Source organism: Phodopus roborovskii, unplaced genomic scaffold (genome assembly GCF_943737965.1).
Source record: "Phodopus roborovskii unplaced genomic scaffold, PHOROB, whole genome shotgun sequence".
NCBI classification, from domain to species: Eukaryota; Metazoa; Chordata; class Mammalia; order Rodentia; family Cricetidae; genus Phodopus; species Phodopus roborovskii.
This window is the reverse complement of record NW_026126485.1, coordinates 16,421,004-16,438,212: the sequence shown is the minus strand read 5'-3', so window position 1 is coordinate 16,438,212 and position 17,209 is coordinate 16,421,004. Positions and strand designations below refer to the sequence as shown.

General features: G+C 38.7%; 1 protein-coding gene and 1 pseudogene across 2 annotated transcripts in view; one reads left to right on the top strand and one right to left on the bottom strand.

Annotated features, from left to right (window-relative positions):
• Usp6nl (USP6 N-terminal like) overlaps nt 1–17,209 on the top strand; it is a 129,314-nt gene that overhangs the window by 33,747 nt on the left and 78,358 nt on the right. The window lies entirely within an intron of this gene.
• Nucleotides 5,114–5,227, bottom strand: LOC127229960 (uncharacterized; annotated as a pseudogene).

Genomic DNA, 17,209 nt, shown 5'->3' with positions numbered 1-17,209 from the left:
GGACTTCTGTGTCACCAATGACATTGAGACACATGTATAAACCCTGACTTTTATCATCAGATAAATCCTAAGTGCTGAATCCGCTGTGATAAAGATTTAAAACTAAGAAGTAAAAAGAGTACAGCTTTATTTTTTGTGACACTGACATTTTTAGTAAGGGAAAACACAAATAGGACCATTGTAATGTGGTGGGAATATTGGTAACCTGTGATCTTGTTTTGCTATCATGACTTCGTGTGAGTCCGTGAGTATCTGTTTCCTAAGATTTTATATAGCTCTTAACATTGTACTCTACTTTGTTTCTGCAAGTCATTTTTGCTTGTTTTTATAGTAACCCTTTGGGCGAGCTAGCAATCCCTAATGTTCTTTTGACTGTTTAATTTTTTTCATAACACAGATGCATATGTAGTGAAATAAATATTTCCTAGTTGTCTTAGAAAGTCAGGATTCAGATGTATATATGAATCACTTTTGGGGATTTTCACAGTTTATTGCTGAGTTGATACATAGTGTGAGAGATTGCTAATCAGGAAAGGCAATGTTGGAGGGTTGTTTGAGAGCACAAACTCCAAACAGACAGATGGGGACTCTCAGTCCTGGATTTGCTCATATGTTGGCTGTATGCATTGGATTCTGAACAGTAGGGGTGACACTGGTGACTGCTTGACAAGGTTGTTGTGAGCTCTGAATGGAATGTGATACATTGGCTTGACACTTGGTAAGGATGACGTGTGAATTGCTGTTAGCATTTTATTGAGCTTGGTATTACCGCTTCACTGTTGGGTATATTGTGCCCTCAGTTCTTTGGTGGCAGGTTGGTGTTTATGTCATGGACGATGTACACAGCCTTGCGGTCAGTGGTTAGATGCAGATGTGGTGGTTTGAATAGGAACGACTCCCATAGACCCCTGTTTCACTGGTTAGGGAGTGGCATTAAGAAGTGTGGCCGTGTTGTACACACTGGGGGTGTGCTTTGGTGTTTGAAATGCCTAAGTCAGGAGAATCAGTGGCTCTCTCCTTCCTGATGCCCAGGGATCCAGATGTAGAACTCTCAGCTACCCCTCCCTCACATTGTCCGCGTGTGTGCCACCATGCTTCCTGCAGTGACAATAATGGACTAAACTGTAAGCCAACCCCAGTTAAATGCTTTCTTTTATAAGAGTTGCCATGGTTATGATGTCTCTTCACAGCTATAGAACACTGCCTGAGACAGTGCCCATTTACTTGTATTTTGAAAACTCAAGGCAAAATGATTTGTCCGTAAATTTAGGAATGTAACATTTGAAGTCAGCATTTTTTTTAGGCGTAGTATATTGATAGAAAGTGTTTTTTATCAAGACTGTATTCAGGACATATATTTAGTTCAGATTACATGACCTTTTCTTTTCCTCCAAAAAAAAAAAAGGTTATCTCAGGGTAAATGAGCCCTTTTATTAGTTCATTGGTTCATGTGTCATTTTGTAGACATGGTAGGGAAAGCTTTGAAGGGGGACAACATTTGAAATAAAGGAGTAAGTTTTCAGTCAATCACAGCTTGAAACTCTTAACTTATTGAAAGGTTACCTTTGAATTGATTACATGCTTAAAACGGAGTGTGGTGGACTACCTGGAAGACTTCCCTCTCTCTAGGTGGTCTGCAGCAGCAGTGCTGGGTAGTGATGAGAATTTTCCACACAGTGGCTACTAGCCACCTGTGGCTATTTGAATAATTAAAATTAATAAGACATATTTGCCCAAGGTAAGTACAGGTTCAGTAGCCACAGTGAATTCAGACGGCAGTGTGTAGATTCTGTTCCCAGCTGCTTACCTGGGTTTGCCTTTGAGTTTAGTTTTTACTAGATCCTGTGCCCTTGGGAAGGTTACTCAGTTCCTTGCTATGCCTTAATTTCTTCATAGTATAAAAGGGGAGAGGTGTTCTTTTCTTTGTCTATTTGCTTATTTATTTATTTGAGGTGGGGTTTCACCGTGTAGCCCTTGCTGCCCTGGCACTCGCTCTGTAGACCAGGCTGGCCTGGAACTCACAGAGATGCGCCTGCCTCTGCCTCCAGAGTGCTGGGATTGAAGGCGTGCGCCAATGCTGCCACCACCCAGCAGAGTAGATGTTCTTATAAGGGTGTTAATTGTGGAGAAAGTGAGTCAGTGTTTGTAAAGTGTTTAGACCAGCTCCTGACAAGTGCTAAAAACATCTTCGTTAAATAAACAAGTGTTCATTAAGTAATCAACATTCAGATTTCTGGTATTTTATATATGGTTTGGTAATCTTTCTATTCTTTCTCTATTTTCTGTTGACTTTTTAAAAGAAAAACTAAACGTATTTTATTTGTTTTTTTATTTATTGATTTATCTTGCACATTCCAATCCCAGTTCCACCTGCCTCCTCACTTCCCCCTGCTCCTCAGAGAGGGTAAGGCCTCCCCTAGGAAGTCTATTAAGTCTGTCCCATCATCTCATTGAGGCAGGATCAAGGCACAACCTCCCTGCCACCCCGTGTCTAGGCTGGGCAAGGTATCTCTCCATATAGCATGGGCTCCACTAACTCAGTTTGTGCATTAGAGTTAGATCTTGAACCCACTGCCAGTGGCCTCATATATTGTCCCAGCCACACCATTGTCATCTGTATTCAGGGGGTCTACTTCAGTCTTATGCAGGTTCCCCATTTGTCAGACCTGAGGCAGTGATCTCTCACCAGCTCAGGTCAGCTGATTCTTGGGTTTCCCCATTATGGTCTTGACTCCTTTATTAATATTGTTAAGTATTTTTTTTTTTGTTTTTGCATTTCTGCCCACCCTGTAAGCATTTAATATGCACATTGAAGTTTCTGGACAGAGCAGCGTCTTTGTCAGCCTGTGCCTTGCAGTTGCTGACTTTCTACTATCCTCATCTAATCTGTTAACCCTGTTTCAGCTCACACTGCCTTTGTTTAAAACTATTTAATGCTGATGATTTCCCTCTTTAGATGGTGTGTAAACTCTCTTAGAATGTGCATCTCACTTTGCACGTGGTAATGTTCAGGATGTGTTTGTTGAACAGAAGAACCATTTGGTTTTGAAAGGTAACTAGTATTTCTATTAATATCAGAACTATATTTGTTCAAGTAATCTCTGAAGTGACAGGAACCCCAAACCCATTCCACCATCTGTGACGGCAGTCTGAAATGTGCTCCGAGAGTGTCTCTGCTTCTGTCCATGTGGCTCTGTGGAGAGGAACATGATCATTTCTGTTTCACTACTCTGTAATACCATGACATGCAAATCACTGTTGTCGGCACCTTTTGGATGACAGTTTAATACAGGATTCTGGGCCTGGCTTCTCAATTCTTTAAATAATCTCCTGTGTTTGTTCTGATTGTACTCAAATACTTATCACAGAGGACAACATAGTCAATATCAAAATGAAAGAATGCAACTTAACGTAACAAGCAAGGTTTGATTTAGAGTTGTTTAATCCACGTGGGGAAAAAGCCCCATAAAACTAACTTGTATGGTGATGTCTGCCTGTGGTGTATGATCCAGCAATCCACTTATTAGTATAAAAGTATATAACAGTGTTGATGGTTGCATTGAGATAGCTCGTATGATTGTATATGCTACCTTACATCATGCTGGTGAAGAATGGATTGTTACAGAACTGCAGATACTCATCAGATGTATGACTTTTCGTATGAAGACACTGAGACACTGTCATGGTGGGTGGAGTAGGAAATATTTGGGCACGGAAGAGCAGAGCTATCCATTTGGAACGAGTCGCTTTTGATTATGTGGCTACACACTACCTCATAGAATGTATATTTATAATTTTTTTTTAAGTACTCTTTATTACTTAGCCATGACCTTGATGAGTTTTGAAGAATGCAGTGGTCCATGCCTGAGCTTGCCTGGTGTTCACTTCGCTATAGTTTATCATCCTTGGTGAATGCACATACAAATAACAGATAATTGGTAAATGTAATCAGTTGCATCAGTACTGAGAGCATTCAATTCTTAGTATTACTTTATTACTGAAGCGGACTGCCCAGTAGATATTATGAACATTCTCCAGAGAGTAATTTGGGTTGCAGTGAGTTATTTTATTTAGATTGGTTCTTGGAATTAAATGTTTGTTTGTACTGCTATCATAATGTAATTTAAATGTCATTTAAACGTACTGAAGTATCCTCATTCAAGTAACTTGTGACTCTTTGAAAATGGGTTGCTTGAGTATTGTTTCTCTCCCATTTGGCAGACACCAGATGCAGTGATTAATAAAGGTCATTATGCTACTTAGTCATAGAGAGCTTTAATGATGATTACCTGAACATCTGCTGGCTTTACTGCTGCTACTAGAAACATTAACAGATTATACATGCTGGCTCTCAAAAGTGTGGCTCAGACTAATGAAAGTATTCCTTAAGAATGTTTGAATATTCCTTGAAGTTTTAAATAATTTTCTGAAGGCCCTTATCTTTCTGTAAAGTGCACAATCCAAAATGTCAATGGAGCAGTGTTTTGGAGTGGTGGCACTTCCTGCTTCTGGTTTCTCTCTCATTGGCTGGGTGTGTATGTCCCCACACCTGGTGGGCAGCTATGTTCTCCTGTATGTTGATGATCACGAGAAACCTGAATTTGGAAATGGGAGGTTTGGAGTATAACTGAAGAAAGGAAAGGAAGGGTAACCAGTTCCAGTGTACAGCAGTTCTGTTTGTGGACTGAGACAACCAAGTGCACATTGGACAGGTGCAGCAACTGGGCTAGAGAACAAGTGCACATGGCTGCTAACTCCTGGGAAGATGCAAGTCTTGAGTGGATGAAAAGTGTATAAGGGAAGCAGCTACTTCCTCCTAAACCGGCCACCTTCACCACGTGACCACCATGCAAGCTGTCAGGGAAACTGCTTCTTTTTAAAACCTTGTAGCATTTTTGGGTTCTTATTAGCAGAGAAGTTGTGTGAATATTGGATAGGAACCTGAAGTGTTTGACAGTTCAGATACATGCTAATGAACTGTCATTTGCTTGACACCAGCCTACCATGTGGATTCTGGGGACCGAGTTCAGGTCTTCAGGCTTAGTGGCAAGCACCTTTACTTGATGAGCCATTTCCCTGGCTCCAGTGTGATTTCTTTTTTATTTTCTTTGTTTTTAATGATGAATACTTTATTAGTTTACATGTCATTCTTGGGCAGGTGCCATGCTAATTTTAATTTTCTCTGTATCATCCCACTTTTAGTAATGTGCTGCCAGAGTGATCACCAGCATGACTTATTTATTTATTTATTTATTTGTCTATTTTGTTTTTTCGAAACAGGGTTTCTCTGTGGCTTTGGAGGCTGTCTTGGAACTAGCTCTTGTAGACCAGGCTGGTCTTCAACTCACACAGATCTGCCTGCCTCTGCCTCCCAAGTGCTGGGATTAAAGGTGTGCACCACCACCTCCAGCCCACCAGTATGACTTTAAAAATATTATTTTTTTTTTATCATTTTTAATTATGTAGATCTGTGGGTTCATGTAGGTATGTACATATGAGTTGAGTGCACATGCCTCCAGAGGCCTGAGGTATCAGACACCCAAAAGCTGTAGTTATAGCTGTTATGAGCTGCCTGATGTGGTGCTGGGATCCAAACTTGGTCCTTTGGGAGAACTGCAAGTATTCCTAACTGCTGAGTCTGCTCTCTAGTCCTGTGATTATTATTATTTTTTTAATGCATGAAGCACAACTTTTTAAAAAAGTATTTTGTCTCACATGTATGAGTGTTTTATGTATGTCTGTGCCCCACATGTGTGCTCATTGCCAGAAGAGGTCAGAAGAGGGCTTTGGATACCTGGAACTGTAGTTAATGATTGTGCACTCCCGTGTTGGTGCTAAGACTTGGACTTGGGTCTTTTGGAAGAGCAGCCAGTGCTCTTACCCACTGAACCATCTCTCCAGCCGCTATTTTAAGAATTCTTGATGAAATTACTTGAGATTTTATATTAGCTTCTTTATCTTATAGAGTATAACTTTTTTTCCTAGACTATATTCACCGTAGATTTAGTTTAAGTGTTTTTTGTTTTTTTTTTTTTTGATAGGGTTTTGCTGTATAATGGTCCTGGCTGTCCTGGACTTGATTTGTAGACCAAGCTGGCCTTGAACTCACTGAGATCCACTTTCCAAGTCCTGGGATTAAGGCTTGAGCCACCACTGCCTGGCAGTTTTTATTTCTATACTTAAAACTTTTTTTTTTTTTACTTAAAAAAAGAATTTGTTATGTTTTAAATTATGTGTATGTATCTGTGTGGGTATATATACTTTAGGTGCAGTTGCCCAAGAAGGCCATAGGTATCAGAACACAGTAGAGCCAGAGTTACATGTGATTGTGAGCTGGCCAATGTAATGTGGCTGCTGGGAACTGAACTTGGGTCTCCTGGAAGAGCAGCAAAAGCTGAGCCATCTCTCCTGCAGTCACTTTCTATACCTTGTTTTGTATATGTTCCCCATCTCTAATTTTCAGTGCCTAGTCTTTAACTTGGAATGAAAGCAACTATCAATTTGCTCTTAATTGTATCATTCTGAATGAAAATGAACAAATACATTTTGAGTGAAGGTTTTGAGAGACTTGTTTTTAAGTAGTGACCCTTATTGCTATTCAAAAACCGACTTTTTACTTTTAGAAACTTTTCCTCCTTCCTTCTTTGTTGGCCTTCAGGTCTCTGCTTCTGTTATTTGAGACAACTTGGTAAGTGAAGTGTTGCTTAATTTAGGAATCTTGAAAACAAGCAACAAAAACAGTTAACCCAGTGTCTTCCTCTTTTAGAGACAGTTGCTGTGATGGTAAGGGAAGGGGGCAAGTTATATATGAAGAAAGCCTCTGTATATTAAGTAGTTATGTCTTTTCTTTGTTCCTCAGTGGTTAGAAGATTCTTGGCTATGTTGAGAAGATGCTAATGAACCTTGCTGAATCTAGGTTTAAAATGAAAATTACTGTAATTATTGAGTTTAAAAATGTCCTTAAGCTATGTACTTTTTTTTATGGCATTTAAAAAATCTGAATTCTCTTTTGTTTGTTTTGAGACAGGTCTATGCAACAATCTTGCTCTACCGAGCAGGTTGACCCTGAATTAAAATAATGATAATGATAATAATAATAATAATATCAACAACAATAACAATGTGCCTACTTTGTACTGAGTTGAAAGGCTGGCACTCATGTCCAGTCTGAGATTCTAATTCTTTTGCTTAGAGTAAGAAGTAGACATTGTTATTTGGGTCAGTAAGTGTTGCCTTTAACTTAAATATACTGAAGCATTAATACTTTTAATCTGTAATTTCTAGAAACTCCTCTAACTCAGTTTGTGTGTTATAGTGTGTGTGTCATAAACAGAGTCTATCTATATTGGTATATATACGAACATGTACATATATGCACATACACATATACACGTGTACACAGCCTGTAGTTTTAGACAGAAAACCATTACTTGGACTTTCAATTTTAGAAAATTTTAACAGTCTTAATGGCTAACATTGCTTTTCTGATTTTTTTCCCTAAAGTGTTTTTTTTTAATTAAATTGTGTTAGAATTTGAACTAGGTATGTCATCAAGATAATTATGTAATATCTAATATTAGGCAAAATAAGTTATGCTTAAATGTAGACACTGTACTTTGAATTTGAACACTTGACAAAAAACTAGGAAAGCAGTTCTCATGTTTGCCCTTCTTTTGTAGTAGAGGAAAGTGAATCTGTTTGAGATTTTCAAATACAGCTTAAGTATGATAATTTCAATTTGACTAGGATTAAATGACAGGGTTTGTTTATAGCATGTTAGCTGAAGGAAGTCAGTGTGGTGACCCCATAGGAGCAGAAGTTGTTGGAGGAAGAGGCACATTGGGTTTTGATTTTGAGCTGTATGGCTGGAGATGAGTAGCATGCAGCGACCACAGGGCCAGACTGTCAAGCACTGTTTTGACATGTTGGGATTTATATTACAAGTGTCCAGGTTCAGACACCCAGGGATCTACAAGGAATGAGCTTTCAGGGTGTGCCCTTCCATTACTGTGTATCTTTTCCTTAAATTTGGAGGGATGTTCTTAAAATTAGTTGAAATATTAAGTTGCTAGTAATTTTCTTTCAGTATTTTAAGGTTGTTACGCCACTGTCTTTTTTCATACTTTTTGTTTAGGAATTTTATTCCTACTTATCTAAAGATTATTTGGCCTCTTCTCTGAGTGCTTTTTAAGATTTCTTCTTTGGGGATGAGAAGGGGGGTGGGGAGGCAAGGAAAGGGGAAGGAGGGGGAACTGGTGGGGTTGGTACGTAATATGAAAAATTTTTAAATAAAAAAGATTTCTGTTTGGCCCTTTAATTTTTGCAAGTTTTCCTCCAGAGTGCCTGTAGTTCTTAATATTAATGGTAGTTGATATTTGTTTTGTTCTCTGAGCTTTTTATGACTTCTTCAAAAACTGTATCTTCACTGTTTCCTATTTCTGGGGCTCTACTAATAAGCATACTAAACTATTTCCTTGAGTCTTAATGTCACCTGTGCCCTTGTAACCTTGTCCTTTTTCATCTTCTTCCAATGTATATTGGAAGATTTGTCTAAAGAGCGGATCTTCTCTTCAGTTGTTTCTAATTTGGTGTCAAATTGAGTTTTTAATTTCATTGATTGTATTGAATCTTGTTTCTTGAAAAAATAACTTATCTGGTGTCAGCCCCTCCCATTTCCTTTCTATCCTTTTCTCTCATTCCCATCCTCCTCCATTGATTGACAGACATCATGTATTTGTGCTACTCTGTGAGCAATCTAATACTAATTACTAGAATTGAGTAATGAGTGAATGGAGGTGTAGTCTCTTGACATTAGTTTTATGAGTGAATGTTATTTCCAGTATTCTTGTCCAAATTACATTTCCTTTAGTTTCATACAAGGAGAAATTCAAGTTAGTTACCGAAATGTTATTCCAAAGTCTTAGATTCAAGTGATGGTTATTATTGGCAAGCTATGTATGGCACACACACAGCATGATCTCAGGAGGTTATACTTGGCAATTGTACTGAAGTCAACAAATGTTTGAATATGGTTGTGGGCTTATATAATAGTGAGACAAATAAAAAAATGCAAAAGATGACTGAAAAGAGTACAAAGAAATTAGTGAGAAATTTTGTGTACAGGTGTGAAGGGGAAAATTGTTAAAAGGACGCTAAACTTGTGAGTTTAAAGCTTGGGATGCTAATGCTATTGGTGGAATAGGTATATGTTTGGTATTTATGAATTTTCTGCATGTAAATTGTGTTACCCCACAAAGTTTGCTCAATCTTATTCTTATCCAAAAAAGTATTAGTTGACCTCACCCAAACATGAGGTGCAGCCAGTTATATGGGATGTAAAATTCCATAGCACCCTTAACCATAGGTGGTATTATAAGGATTAGTCTTTAAATCATATAGTGTTGATACATGTGGCAAAACTGTGACCACACTAAGAACAGGAATTCAGCATACAGCAGCATTATTTTTGTGTTTTGAAGAGGGTTAAGATTGACATCACAGGATTTATGGTAGTGTCTCTTTATAGTTTTGAGCCATACATTTAAGGCTGACTCATTCTGACTCACTTGTTTAAATTCACTGTCATTCAAAAACTCTTTCATTCTGTTCCCCCTGCCCCAGGTTTTATTTCTCCCCAGTGAATAGAATCATTGTAGAATGTCTCACATTGCTGAACATAGTCTTTGTTTTTTGTTTTTTTTTTTTTTTAAATTGCTGTGTATATGTCATGCTTCTAAGCACATTAAAAGCTGTTACACATAGTGTCTTGCATTTTGCTCTTTAGTCATGGCAGGAAGTATAGTCTAGTGAGAGCTAGTAGTGTGTGTGAGAATAGTGAGACAGCAGACTACTGTTACTCTCAAGAGAGACAAGAGACTCCTGTTAGTTGAATGAACATGTAAGCACTGCATTATTTAGTAAAAATGTATGTCCCTTACATAAGGAATGTACTAAATTTAATTGCAGCTAATTAGTGTCTATTCTGGGAAGTACAGTCAGACTGAGTATATCAGTTTTGTAAAATAATCATGCAGAAACAGCTATTTCAAAGAAAATTTGATTCCATACAATTTCAGGAAAGGAATGTAATGGGATCTGGGTTAAGATCCTGGGTCCATAAGCCTAAATAGTCTGCTGTACAGAGCAGTGACATTGTTAGGCTGCTGATTGACACTTAATGCATTAAGTGGCTAGGACTTTTCATCAGAGGGGCCAGAATCTGACTCCTTAGGACCATTAACCTTTCAAGTCTGCTTTTGCATGCTTGCTGTGGTAACTGTGTCTCCAGGTTGTGATTAGTCATTCTGTAACTTTTTGGAGCACTGATTAGGTAGGTGTCAGGGTACTGTTCCAGGCACTGGGTAGACTAGCAAATAAAATGCTACACACCAAGCAGTGAGTCTAGAAGAAGAGTTTGGAAACAAGCAGCACACAAAGTGATGGTGAAGTCAGACATTTCCCCCATGGAAGTGGCTGTTAGGTTGAAATTGGAAAAGTGGTAGGAGTTAGCTGTAGTGAATTTCACAAGGAACAGAAGGTGACTGGCTCCTGGGCAGAAGTGAAATCTCCTTATGGAGTAACTAAAACCTTGAGGAAGCAAATGGCCTCCAAAGTCCATTCCACAAGCTTTGCAGTGGAAAGCAGGTCCTGTTTGGAAGGCTGTGGGTTGCACACAGCTGGCCAGTGAGCACTTTTTGTACTGCTCATCTTTATTTAGTTCTTTGCATTTATAACAATCTAGAAGTGGCAGATTAGAAGATAAATTCTCGAAAATATGAAGTTTGGGTATAATAAAGCAAAATTTAAAACGCTCAGTGATTGTCAGAGATTTTTTTCATGTTGATTGCTGTATAATTTATATAAAATAAGATCCATCCATTTGAAGTACAGCTTGATGAATTTTGGTAATTTTATATAGTCACATAATCACTGTCACTTCCTGATACAGAAAAAATTCCATCAAGAAGCCTAAACATTCTTGTTTTCTTGTGCAGTGTGTTCTGACAGCCTCAGGCACCCACTGCTGCATTTTCTGACATTGTAATTCTGTGTTCTCTAGAGTTTCATATAAATGGGTTTACACAGTGTGAGGTCTTTGGGTTTGAAATTGGTGTCAATCTATGCTACTGGTAGTTCTCTTCTTTTTTGCTGAACAGCTTCCAAAGTATAAATTGACCACAATTTGCTGACCTGTTCACCAGCTGACATTGAGATTGTTCCTAGTTTTGGACTGTGAATGAATGTTCACACAATCTTTATAAATATGTGTTTTCATTTCTTTGGGATAAGTACTTGGCAGTGAGATGCTGGGGAATGTGGCACAGTTTACCTTTAGCATTTACAATTCCTCTCTTTAATGTGTCTGCATCATTTTGTCTTCTCATTTTGTCTGAGAGTTCTAGATGCTCCTCATTGTTGCCACCTGGTTCTGTCATTCCTTTGATTTTATTTACAGTAGTTTCTCATTGTAGTTTGATTTGCCTCTCTCTGATGATGAATGATACTGTCTTTGAATATTTCTTGGCTGTTTACATACCTTCTTTTGTGATGTGTCTGTTCAAATACATTTTGCCTATTTAAAAAACCCAACCTGTTATCTTTTTATATATGGAGTTGTAAAAATTTTTTATATATCCTGAGTAGAAATCAGCTCTTCATCAGATGGCATATGTCTTACAATGTCTTCTTCTAGTGTTTGGTTTGCGTTTCATTTTTTAATAGTATTTCTAGCAGAATAGGAGTTTTAGTATTTTAGAAGGATTTTTTATGTTTGTGAGTGCTTTGCACACACACACACACACACACACACACACACACACACACACACATACATATATGTTTGGTGCCCTTGACTGGAGTTACAGATGATTGTCAGCCACCATGTAGGAACTGGGAACCAAATCTAGATTCTCTGCAAGACCAGTAAGCTCTCTTAAGCACACAAAACATCTCTCTTGTCAAAGTTCTTAGTTTTGATGTTATCTGTTTTTGCCAATTTTCTGTTATAGTTTGTGCTTATTTTAGTTAAAAGAAAAGTTTGCCTATCCCAGTACTATGAAGGTACAAGTTTGGTCATTTTTGTTCTTATATGTAGATCTGTGATTTATTGCAATTTAATTTTTATATACTGTGAAAAGTAATGGCCAAGTCATTTTTCCCTGATAGAGATAAACTGTTTATTCCAGAACTGTTTGTTTAAATGATTGTCATTTCTCTGTTGAGTTACTCTTGACACTTTTGAGTCTATGAAATCTTGTTACCATTTATAGCTACCTTTCTTTTTTTCAGTAAGAATTGAGCCTGACAGCAGAGCTTAATTATACATGTGTAAATGCATTTTGTTTTCTCACTTTATGTATGCTAGGAGGTTATGGGGACAATGAAAAGAACTACTTTTCGAGGAGTAAGGTAAAAATGACGACAATAGCAGCTTAGTATAGTTATATTTGCAAGAGAAGAAAAGTTTATGTGCCAGTAGTGGTATATGATTGTCTTTAGGAAAGTACATTAGAGTTATAGTAGAGTACATTGGGGCTGGAGTATACTCACAGACTAGAAGAATCAGAAGAGAATCTAAGCCACTACTTATTTCTGTGAGAAGGAAAAGATAAAGGAATATACACAAAATATTCTGGTAGCTCTTCCAGTTTGCATTTTAAAGGGTGTTATTGAAAAAGATTGAAGAGGAAGCTTCTAACATGTATGAAGTGAGAAAATAAGAAAGGCTATAGGGCGATAGCTCAGGACCAGAGTTTAGTTCCCAGAACCCACATAAAAAGCTCTAGATGATGACATTTATGAGCCCAGCTCTAATATATGGCGCTCAGTGTGGGGCTCGAACCCACGACTCTGAGACTAAGAGTCTCAAGCTCTACCGACTGAGCTAGCCAGGCTCTTTCTCAGACCTAGTTCCACAGGTCACTTCTGCCCCTGCCTCCACCCCCAATGGGTGTGGTCAGTGTCACAGAAGCAGACAAAGTGAATATCCCACTACAATTCCCCTTTTAGTCTAAAGAAAAGATTTAGGCTTGATACAAAACTACATACAAAACAGTGAATAACAAGTGTGCTCTAAGAAAAGGAAAACCGAGAACAAAATGACCTACATATCTAGTCCTAGGGTGAAGGCATAACGGAGTTTACAGTAGAGTTGTCCTAAGCTGGAAATCTTAAGTCTAGTACCTAATATATCTAACTAGGAAGAGAGAATGATAGTTGTGATAGTTTAATCTTCAACCTCATCAAGACCTGAGAAAGAAAATAATAATACAAGGTAGATAGGAAGTGCGGATGGGCAACTTCCAAAAGGTGCATGCTACCTGGACAGTCACCCAAGGTCTCACAGCAACGTTTTGGCTAAGGCCTTGGAGTATCTGACAGACCACAACAAAAGCAGGGAGGTAGAATGGCTGTCTTATTCTGACTTGGCAAGCAGTTTTCTGTTTGTCTCCTGAAAGCACATAGGACTGCATGTCCAAATCAGTGGTCAAGGTGGGGGCAGTTCTTTGCCTAAGAGGCCATTAGCTGAAGTGAGGATGAACTCCAGAAGGAGCGACAATAGTTGATAAAATATGCATATGAGATTTAGATTTACACAGATCTTTATAGGTTAGAGTCATGAACCATCATGAAAAACATTTAATTAATGCTCGCTTTTAATCCCAGCATTTAGGTGGCAGAGGCAGGCGGATCTCTGTGATTTCCAGGCCAGCCTGGTTTACAGAGTAAGTTCCAGGATAGGCTCCAAAGCAATGTAGAGAAACCCTGTCTCGAAAAACAAAACAAAACAAAACAAAAAGCAACAACAACAGAAAAACAAGAAAGGAAGGAAGGAAGGAAGGGTGCCATATCAAGTTCTGAACTGAGATGGAGAAAATTGCTAAGAGAACTGAGAGGTTTTAATCAAGTCAGTGCTAATGTATACACAATCACCTTGTCAGTCAAGAACTGGAGGCCAAGGCTATGCTTGTAGATTCAGGAAAATCTTGGTGCTGATCTCACCTAAGCCTCTTCTTGGGTATCACACTGAATTTGGAGAGTTAAGTTTTGAAGAGGACTTCACTAAATGTCATGGGTTGAGTGGTGTGAGTACATGTCAGTGGTTTGTATTTATAGGACTGTCATGTGAAAAAGCCTAATTTTGTTTTGGAGAAAAAGAAAGACATTTCTAATAATAGCAAGAACATCTCAAGCTGGAATGGGCTGACCTGTAAGCGTGTGAGATTTTCATCTCTGGGAGCACTGGAGGAGAAACGGAGCGGTCTAGTGAGAGCTTGTTCAGGGACATCATTCATGTGAGGTTGAGTTTTAAAGGCCAATCCTTTAAACATAAGTAAAAACAAAAAAGTTTAACTTGCTCTCTTAGGTAACGCCACAGTTTTATCAGTGAATCATGACTTTGGTAATAAGTACCTTATATTTACATAGCACTTAAAAACTTTCAGATGCTTCAATGAGTCTGACTAAATGTGCACTTCACAGGAATTTTATGAGCTGGGCAAGATTATTATTTTATAATTAATAGGCAGCTGTATCTTAATAGTGTGGATTCTGGATTCCAGCTGTCTGTTCAGATCCTGCTCTGCCACCTGCTGTGTGAGACACGTGGAAACTGAGAGTGTCCTTTCCATCATGTGCAACTTAATAAGAATTGTGACTACAGTGCAGGGTTGTTTGAGTTAACACGTGACAGAATGCTTGAAAATCTGTTCAGAGTAGTATAACATGCTTTAAGTGCTACCTGGCACATGCTCGACAGTAAATTTTCGTTCGTCTGACATCTTTTTTCTTACAGTCAAAGAGACTCAAGATCTGGCACGCTGTTACTTGCCCAGGCCAACATCAGTTAGCTGCTGATAAGTTATTTAGAGTGCTGTTGAACTGGACAAAAGCAAATTAAAAATGAAGTAAAATTTTTGGTGACTGGATTAATTTTCCGGAACAGAATTGGTTTGGTAAATGAAACAGTCAGACTCTTGTGAAACTCTTGACTTTAGACTTTAGGAGAGCTGAAGTTTTCAAATGTTTACTGATATCCATGCATTCCATACATAATTCCACAGGAAAGCCCTTTCTACAGCATGTTGTAATAGAAGATAACCACATTTTCCAGAAGATGATAGTGCTTAAAGGGAAGTAACTTCAGTTTCTGTTGGCATTCCTGTACACTTGAGGTATGAGAGCAGCCTGAGCTGCTGGTTTCTGGAGCAAATTGGCCAGATGGCAGGCATGGCCTGTAAGAAAAGTCAAATGACTGCTTAATAGTTCTCTCCAAGTAAGAAATGGTTGGTATTATGTAGTGACCTGGTTGTTCCCCATAGATTGTATTATGTGTTTTGAGAATAGCCTATATTGCCTGACATTGCTGATAAAGTCTTGTGGCAACTACATTTCTTAGGGGAAAGGCACATTCGTTGCTTGTAAGCATCTTGAGGCCCGGCATCTTGGCTTCCACAAGGGGAGTTTGTGAAGTTTTCAACTATGGATTATTATTTTATAAACTGAAGGACCCCACTAGATTGACACTAATTTGGCAGCCAGTCTAGCCAAACTGGTGAGCTCCAGGTTCAGCAAGACACACACACACACACACACACACACACACACACACACACACACACACACACACACTTAATGTATTAACAAGGATACTAATATTTGTTTGTAAGCAAGTTTGTTAAAGCCTTTTGTATGTATTAATCCTTTGTTCTTGAAAAGTGGTGTTTTTTTTGGCAGAACTATGGTTGGTTGGTAAGATCAATACCATGGGCAAAGCAGTTTAAAGGAAAAATCTTTCCAAAGCTCTAAAGGCACTACACACACACACACACACACACACACACACACACACACACACACACACACACACACAAAGTGAAATTCCTAAAGACATCTATTTCAAAACAATTCAGCTGTGTTTCAGGTAGGTAACTTGACCAGGGGCATTGTAGTGTGATCCATTCCTTGGCTTTTAGTTAGGTTTGAAATATTAGTACCAGTCCTTGATAACATAGTGTCTTGTTCTGTCAGCATTTGTGTGACTTTAAATCTGTCCATTTTGTTCATCACTGAGGTGATCAAGTTTGTTTCTCTGGGTCTTCTCTTCTGTTCATATACTGAGAAGATGTGACATAGACAACCTCATTTCCCCTTCTGCTCATTGTGTGCACACTCCCTCCTGAATGGCCTAGTGGAAGAAGTATTGCTTGGTTTTCTTTTGGTCACAGGAGAAAAGTAGTAGCCATGGCCTTGGTCATTGTGTCTACCTCTTCATTTGCATCATTGCTTCTTTAGAGCAGCAGAGGAAGCGAGCAGGTGGAGGGAGGCATGCGTGTGTCAGAAAGCTGAGCCACCCTTGTACCCAAGTCTCTTCCCACACAGTCCGGTTCCTTGTGTGGATAAGATGTGTTAAATCTTCAGCTTTTTCCCATTGCAAGTTTTCTTCCAATGTAAATTATCTTTCCAATTAAAGAAAAATGTGTTTGTGTCTTGCCTAGCTGGTAAATATAGACGGCCAAACAATTAGAGGTGCACTGAGTGAAATTCAGCTCCATTCAGCTACTCGGCAGCAGTTCTCTGGGCAACCCCTGGATTACTGTGTCTTTATGTCTCTAACCCCTGGCATTTCTGGCCATTTTTTAAGAACCTGGCTTTGTGGGCTGCCCCCCCTCAACTACATACTTAAAGTATTTCTTGGAGATGAATCCAAATAAGTATGTATAATTTTATTTTACTTTTCATTTAAAGACAAGGTCTCATTCTGTAGATCAGGCAGGTCTCGAACTTACAGTAATCTGCCTGCCTCTATTTTCTGAGTGCTGTCATTAAAGGCATATACCTAGCTGGTATGGGTGATTTTGCTTCAAGATTTAAAAACATTTTTATTCTATCCATCTGTCCGGCTGTCCATCCATCCATGTATGTATGTGTGTTTGTATATACATGCATGCCCGTGCCCTGGACAGCTTGTGTAAGTTCTTGCTACCATGTAGTTCCAGGCTTCATTTAGGTCAAAGGCTTGATAGTAGTCAGTGTTAGTCATTGAACCAGTTTACCAGCCCCTGCTTCATGGTTTTTTGTTTTTGTTGTTTAAGATTTTTTTTATTATTATTATGTATACAATGTTATGCCTGAATGTGTCCCTTCAGGCCAGAAGAGGGTACCAGATCTCACTATGGATGGTTGTGGGCCATCATGTGTTCGCTAGGAA